The following is a 7,862-nucleotide window of genomic DNA, read 5'->3' on the forward strand; positions in this document are numbered from 1 at the left end:
CTTTATTTTTTTACTATTTTTATACATTGTAGAATAATACATGAAAACATCAAAACTATGAAATAACAATTATGGAACTCATGAGTCAACCAAAATATGTTTTTAAAACATAAAATGTATTTTAGATTCTTCAAAAGAGCCACCCTTTGGCTTGATGACAGCTTTTTTCCACACTCTCTCAACCAGCTTCAGTAGGACTGCCTTTTACCAACAGTCTTGGAAGCAGTTCCCATAAATGTGAACACTTGGTGCTTGTCCTTCAAATCTGCGGTCCTACTCACCCAAAACCATCTCCAATGTGGTTGAAGGTCAATGATTGTTGGAGGCCAGTATCTATGCCACTCCATCACTCTCCTTCTGGTCAAAATAGCCCTTACACTAGCCTGGAGGTGGTGTTTGGTCATTGTTCCTGCTTAAAAAACAAATGATAGTCCCACAAAGCGCAAACCAGAATGGATGGAGTTATCGCCGCCAGAATGCTGTGTAGCTCTGCTGGTTATAGTTCTTGAATTCTAAATAAATCACTGACAGTGTCACCAGCAAAGCATCCCCACACCATCAACATCCTCATCCTCCATGCACTTCACGGTGGAACCACACCATATCATCTGTTCACCTACCTGCGGTCTCAACAAAGACAACCGAGACACATTCAACCTGCAGGCCAGATTCACGAGGTCTTCCCTCTGAACATTCGTTGATTGCTTAGAGATTGTCTTTACTTAACTCTGTGAACGCATTATTTGTGCTTCCAATTTCGAAGGCTGGTAACTCTAATTTACTTATCCTCTGCCAAGCAGAGGTAACTCTGTCTTCCTTCTCGCTGTGCGGTCCCATGAGACCAGTTTTCATCAATAGCCGCTTGATGGTTCTCGACTGCACTAATCAGTAAACTTTAAAAGTTCTTGAAATGTTCCAGATTAACTACCTGCATTGTCTTATAAATGTAATGATGGACTGTCGTTTCCTTTGCTTATTCTAGCTTTCTTGCCAAATATCGACTTGTCTTTACAAATATGACCTATTTCTTAACCACCCCTACCTTGCCACAAACACAACTATTGGCTGCAAATGCATTATAGAAAACATTCCACAAATCGTTACCTTTTAACAAGGACATCTGTTATTGAAATGCATTCCAGTGACTACTCATGAATCTGGTTGACAGAATACCAAGAGTGTGCAAGTTTTCATCCAAGCAAAGGTGGCTACTTGAAGGAATCTCCAATATAGATAACATTTATATTTTCAACACTTTTTTGTTATCTACATGAGTTCCATGTGTTATTCATCAGTTTTGATTCTTCACTATTGATTCTACAATGTGAAAATAGTTACAAACTAAAAAAAACCCGGATATGAGTTTTGGACTTCTACTGTAGTTCTAGACACCATTACTGGGATTATCAGTCGTTATACAGTAGCTAGTTACGTGCTCGACTCTGTATCAGTTATTAGCTAGCTAACGATTAGTTAAGCATCTAGCCACCGCTAACAAAAATTAAAGCCCAATTTGGCTTAGAAAAAATAGAAACTAATTCTGGTTTGCAGATTTGTAGAAAACACAAACGTATAGTTAATTATAAGAACCTAGTGAATTTATAGTGATTTATATTAATGAACCAAAGTTGGAAAACAGCATCTGTTTGTCATCAACAGTCGTTGGTGCCCATACTGCCATGGGATGCAGGATTGACGATGCAGTGTGTCTCTTTGGTGGAAGAAACGAACAAATGCGCTCCATGAGTGAACAGGGGGCGGGGCTAGGTCTGTGTGGAATGCAGGCATTGGGAGAGAGAGACGTAGAGATGACTCAATGTAGCGAAGTAAACTAATGAAAGGACTTAAACACCACGGCGTATACATTTAACAAAACCAAACAAGTCCAAATACCTTATAGCAAAGTAAACTGTAAAAAAAAAAAAACCTTTTCGTGCCATCAATATCGCATAGTAAATACGGGTATGCCGCACAGCCCTAAACTCTAGTGGTGGACTTGGAGAGTACAAACAAACACTATACCTGCAGTTTTCTGATGTTTCAAGTTCTACAATATAAAGAGAGAGAATGTCAGATTTGGGGCTCACCAGAGAACTATGTAATATATATTACAGTTGAGATTACTGTTGGTGCCCTGGAATCACTATACAAATCTCCTTCTCTTAATCTCAAAACCTTTATTGATCAGGTTTAACAAGAACCAGAATACATAGTGTAAAAATACATCCCCTCTACATCAATAGTAATCCTTAAGCAACAAACATATGATATGAAATATATTTTAAAATACCAATTCAGTAGCATTATTTACCTGGACCACGCTTCATGTTTACTAAATCTGTGGGTAAATGTAACATAAAACAAATTATAATTCTAGCAATAAAAGTGAGAAACATTTTGAAAATAAATTCTAAAACAAACAATATAAACAATTATAATAACATTCCATCGCAGTAGTAAAAAAAATATTCCAAACAGGGATGTTTTACCACATAATTATAACTCATCTGTGCTATTTGCACAATGCAAATTGTAGCCCTTGATAATGGCTCATCCCAAACCCTTTCCTGGAGACCACCCCTGTAGTGTGTTTAACTCCAACCCTGTTTCCCCTGGAGACCACCCGTAGGTTTTAACTCCAACACCTTGTCCTGGAGACCACTCGTAGGTTTTAACCTCCAACCCTGTTTCCTGAGACCACCCTGTAGGTTAACTCCAACCTGTTCCTGGAGACCACCCTGTAGGTTTTAACTCCAACTCCTGTTCCTGGAGATCCACCCTGTAGTTTAATCCTAACCCTTCCTGGAACCACCCGTGATTTTGAACTCCAACCCTGTTCCTGGAGACCACCCTGAGGTTTTAACCTCCACCCTGTTCCTGATACCCCACCCTGTAGTTTTTAAACTCCAACCCTGTTCCTTGAGACCACCTGTAAGTTTGAACTCCACCTTCCTGAAGCCACCAGTATGTTTTAACTCCAAACCCTCTTCCAGTGAGACCCACCCGTAGTTTTAACTCCAACCCTCTTCCGTGAGACCACCGTAGGTTTAACTCCAACCCTAATCTAGGCACCTGATTTCAACCAATTTGTTCTTAAATAAGTTAATCAGTTTTACAATACAGGTTGGACTAAAAACCTAGCAGGATGGATCTCGGCAGGAATCAGGGTTGGAGACCCTGGCTTAGAATATACTGTATGTATGTATATATTGACCAAAGGCGTCTAGTAAATGCATCGAGCTCCTACTTACCCAGCTGATCAGCCAAAGATTCTGCAGACAAACAGATAATTATCAGTCAAAGTAAAGCATTCTTAACGGTGAATACATAATCAACTCCATTTGGTCGTGGGCAGGGGGATGGGAGACATAAAAACAATGTGATGAAAAGCGTTCATCTCAAATATGTTAGGATTTTTAAATCCATAAATCAAGCTGCTGTACTCGCTATCCATTTCTGTACACTATTCATGTGTTGGACTTGTTTGTCTCAATTGTGTGTTGTATAACAATCAAATTGGAGTAAAAAAAATGACACATGTGATGCAAAGGACGTTTGACACAACTTACTCAAGCTTACGAGTGTTTGATCTAGATTTTCTCTTGCAGACATAATGAGAACTGTTAGAGCTGAACATCCTTACATGAACACATCTGCACACCATGAAGAAGACAATATTAAAATATGAACATATGACACATTTGTCACAGGACTGTTGGACACAACTTACTCAGTTAGTGATGAGAGTCTTCTCTGCAGACATGGAAAAGAGAACAGTTAGAGTAACATCCTTAATAACACATCTCACATCCATGAAAAGACAATTATTAAATATGAACAATGCACAGGACCAGGAGTGTCAAACTCATTCCATGGAGGGCCTGGTATCTGCTGGTTTTTGGTTGTTCCTTTCAATTAACACCTAGACAACCAGGTGAGGGGAGTTCCTTACTAACTAGTGGCCTTTATTCATCAATCAAGTACAAGGAAGGAGTGAAAACCCGCAGACACTCGGTCCTCTATGGAATGAGTTTGACACATGTGCATAGGACTGTTGGACACTACTTACTCAACTCAAGTCTGAGTTCATCTTTAACTTGCTCTGCAGAAATAAAAAACAGAAAACAGAACATCGTTAATGAACACAGAACCTCAGTGTTTTCTCTGACAAAGTTCCATTTATGGAGAAAACTGCATGTTTGACAGTAAGACACTACTTACCTATCTCTTGACTGTGTTCAGCTTTGGATGCATCTACAGACATGGAAATAGATAACAGTTAGAGGAAAGGTCCACTAAATGACCTACTCAAGATGTTTTCTGACAGCCAATTACACTGGTTCAGGTAAACCAGGCACTGATTTTTAAATAATCCTTATATTAAATCTAGTATTTTTGTGGGGAAATAGAAATGTTTGCCCTATTCATAGAAATGTGCATGTTTTAATACAAAACCTTAAATACACCTGTCCAGTATCTGACCAATGTCTGCTTTTTACTTCTAAAGGTCAAACAGGGGGTGCTTATATTTGTCCTGTTTCACTGTATATACAAGTGGTTAACTTCTACGAGTGTGAGGTGTGAAGTGGAACTGTGTTTATTTGCATATTCCAACTCCCCTTGAGAGTGTGGTCACTGCCAGGGATCAGCCATTATTGACGGCGACCCTGGAGTAATGAGGGTTAAGTGCCTTGCTCAAAGGTAGATCAACTTAATTTTTTCACCTTGTTGGCTCAGTGATTAGAACTAGCCAGCTTTGAGTTCTAGTACCTAACTCCTTGTGTATGCCACTCTGTAAAACATTTACTGTAGAACATTTATATTAATTCAAATGAACCCTTTAATTCATATTTTATTACCATAGTCATTGCACAAAGCAATCCAGCGCCAAATGGTGAAAGCTGATATGGCCACAAGGACAATGACCAGAAAGACAATCACTGCAAGGGCCACTTTCCATGGGTCTGTGTGAACAAGGATCAGCTCACCTGCAAGACACAAATCAACTGAGATCAGAGACATGCTACCTAATAATAATAATAATAATAATAATAATAAGACATTTCACTCAAAGAAAGCTTTGTCCGAAGTTTACAGACCTCAAATGTAAACTAATGTTAATGAAACCACGTCCCATGACATCAGTTGTGTAGATCCAGCAATATGCCTCAATGCCAAATGAATGGAAAAGATGAGCACCATCTAATTTCCTGGTTTTAATGTTGTGTTTATCTTTTCCATTCATTTAAGGTGGAGGCATATAGCCGGATCTACAAAACCAACGTGGTTTCATCTTGACATATACTTTAGAGTTCTAAACAATACTATGATGTTACTCACTAGGGATGTGAAACTCTGTCTCCATCTTAATCACACCTCATTGGATCTGGTCTGTCTGACTCTACAGGTAAAGCGGTTGATGTCAGTCTCCTTTACGATGGTCTTTAGTTTGACTATGTAGAATCCTCATAGTCCCTGTCTGTCTCCTGACGGTCCAGCAGACCAGAGTGACCCCTTACTGTCCAGCCACTCCAACTCAGGCTCAGGGAACCACCTTTAGATCACACAGCAGAGTCATCCCTCCTTTCTTTCTGCCCTCAATGGAAACCTCTGTTGGATCCTATAGCTACAGACACAAAGGGAGACTGGGATGAAGTACTACTGAGATTGGGAGGAACATCATATGGGTTGTTGTATTTAAGAAATGTACCTCTGACGTAGACTTGAATGGTGCATCAATCATAATGTGTCTTTGACTGAACAAGACATTTATAACGTCCATCATCAGTGCCCTGTACCCTGGTCAGTTTCAAAAGCGGTGTTTCCCTTCTTCAGTTCCTCTTTAAACAGCGATGTCCTTCCCCTGTAGGAGTGGATCTGATCATGGTATTTTGTCTCCGCCGTCTGGTAGAGATGGACGGAATGTTTGACTGAGGTTCTGGGAGGTCGACTCTGAACCAGTCAACTCTCATGTCCTCCAGCACTGATGTTGGATTGATATAACAGGGCAGAATAATGTCATCACCAGCCACACAACAAGGCACGAGTCGGACCAAGAACCTTCAAACTCTCTGGAAAGAAAACACAACCATTTAATATCAAAAGCGACCATGCACATCATCAACGGTTGGTCCCTTCAAACTTTAACAGACCACATTAAGATCAACACCAAACCTGCCCAAATACTTAAGGTTTGCTTGATTACTTGGTTGCCAATGGAATAGCTAGGTACCGAAAGTGCAAACCGTAGCCATTTGTTATGCAAATCCTCACATTGTTCACACACACACACACAACACACACACACACACACACACACACCACACACACACACACACACACACACACACACACACACACACACACACACACACACACACCACACACACACACACACCACACACAAAGATCATGTGAAGGTCACTCTACCAAGACCTGCTCTTGGAGCAGAAGCAGGATATTGACACACAACAGTCTGTCCAAGTCCCATCATTTCTGAAAGAGAGGATAACATACTGTATATAAATCATAAAGATCTGAGCTCTAGACCGCCAATGTGATTCAAAGTGGCGATGTTATGGATATATGGTATGATAATGGATTTATTATACCTCCGAGACCACCTGACCTAAGACAGAAGACAACTTAAGACAGACTTCAAAAATATGTAAAACTTGGTCCTTTATTTAATAATATAAACATTTCTCCCATTATCTCCATAATCCCTGACAGCTGCACTGAGGGATATGACAGACAGACCCACTATTTTAACCTGGCCAAAGACTACTCAAGCAGACTTCTTAAATATGCTAACTTTTATCAACGGCCTGTCTGGTTCTCACACACAGCTACTTGCAACCATCAACATCGACTCTGAATATTAATTGCTGGGATTTATTAGAGTAAAGCATTTCTGCATTAACTCTATTTCCCTGACAGCTTTAAACACATATACAAATAATACTATCGATTAGATACAGCAGATCACAATTGAGAAGAGTTTGCTAAAGCCGCTCGCCTGTGGTGGAAAGACTGGAAGAAAAAATCTGGTGGTCTACTGCAAGGCAGGGAAGTAGCTTCAACATAACTGATATACTTGTTATTCTGTAGATGAGATGGAATCCACACTTTAATCAGCTTGAGTTGACTTATGAGGAAGTAGGTGAAGTGGCATAGTTTCTGGAACACAAACTCTGACAAACTGACTACACTAAGATGTCACACATAGAGATCACAGGAGCTGGTAAGGGAGGACAGCTCATAAAAGGCTGCAGTGGAGTAAAGGAATGGTAATCACAACATGGAAACCAGGTCTTTGATGTGTTTGAGACCATCTACTATTAATTCCAGCCATTTAATATGACTCTGTCCTCCCAAATGAACGTGCTACAGCCACCTGTGACAGAGATGCAAGCGATCGCTGGGATCATCCACTTCCCTCAACCTGTTGTTTGTTCACTTTCACTGATTTTTTTCTTTCTCCTTTCAGTTTTTAACTCTGTCCTTTTATATTACCATCCATATGTACCATATTGATTGTGGCATCCACTGTGGTGGGTTGTGACATGGACTACAAGGAACCATGGCCTTATTGCCACTTACATCAAGTTGACACTAGAGGGCAGTAGACACAAACTGATCACAGGACATGTCAACTTGCAGAATGAGGAAGAGGAAGTGGCACATCCCACTCCCTAATTTATTTTTCAATGGAGTCAATGAACTAAGAAGCCCACCCCCTCTGCTATCATGGTCCTACGGGAGAGCCGCCCCTTAAGTAAGACCAAATGACAACTTTTTTATTTAAATTTAATATTTTTCATTTATCCACCATCGTTTGGCCATGTCAGACGCCTGTGGTC

The 7,862-nt window shown here is 40.2% G+C and overlaps 1 pseudogene; it reads right to left on the reverse strand.

The window, feature by feature from the left end:
* Positions 1-3,730: 3,730 nt before the first annotated feature.
* Positions 3,731-7,531, reverse strand: LOC112079745 (butyrophilin subfamily 1 member A1-like; annotated as a pseudogene).
* Positions 7,532-7,862: the final 331 nt, after the last annotated feature.

Source organism: Salvelinus sp. IW2-2015, unplaced genomic scaffold, assembly GCF_002910315.2.
Source record: "Salvelinus sp. IW2-2015 unplaced genomic scaffold, ASM291031v2 Un_scaffold9314, whole genome shotgun sequence".
NCBI lineage: Eukaryota > Metazoa > Chordata > Actinopteri > Salmoniformes > Salmonidae > Salvelinus > Salvelinus sp. IW2-2015.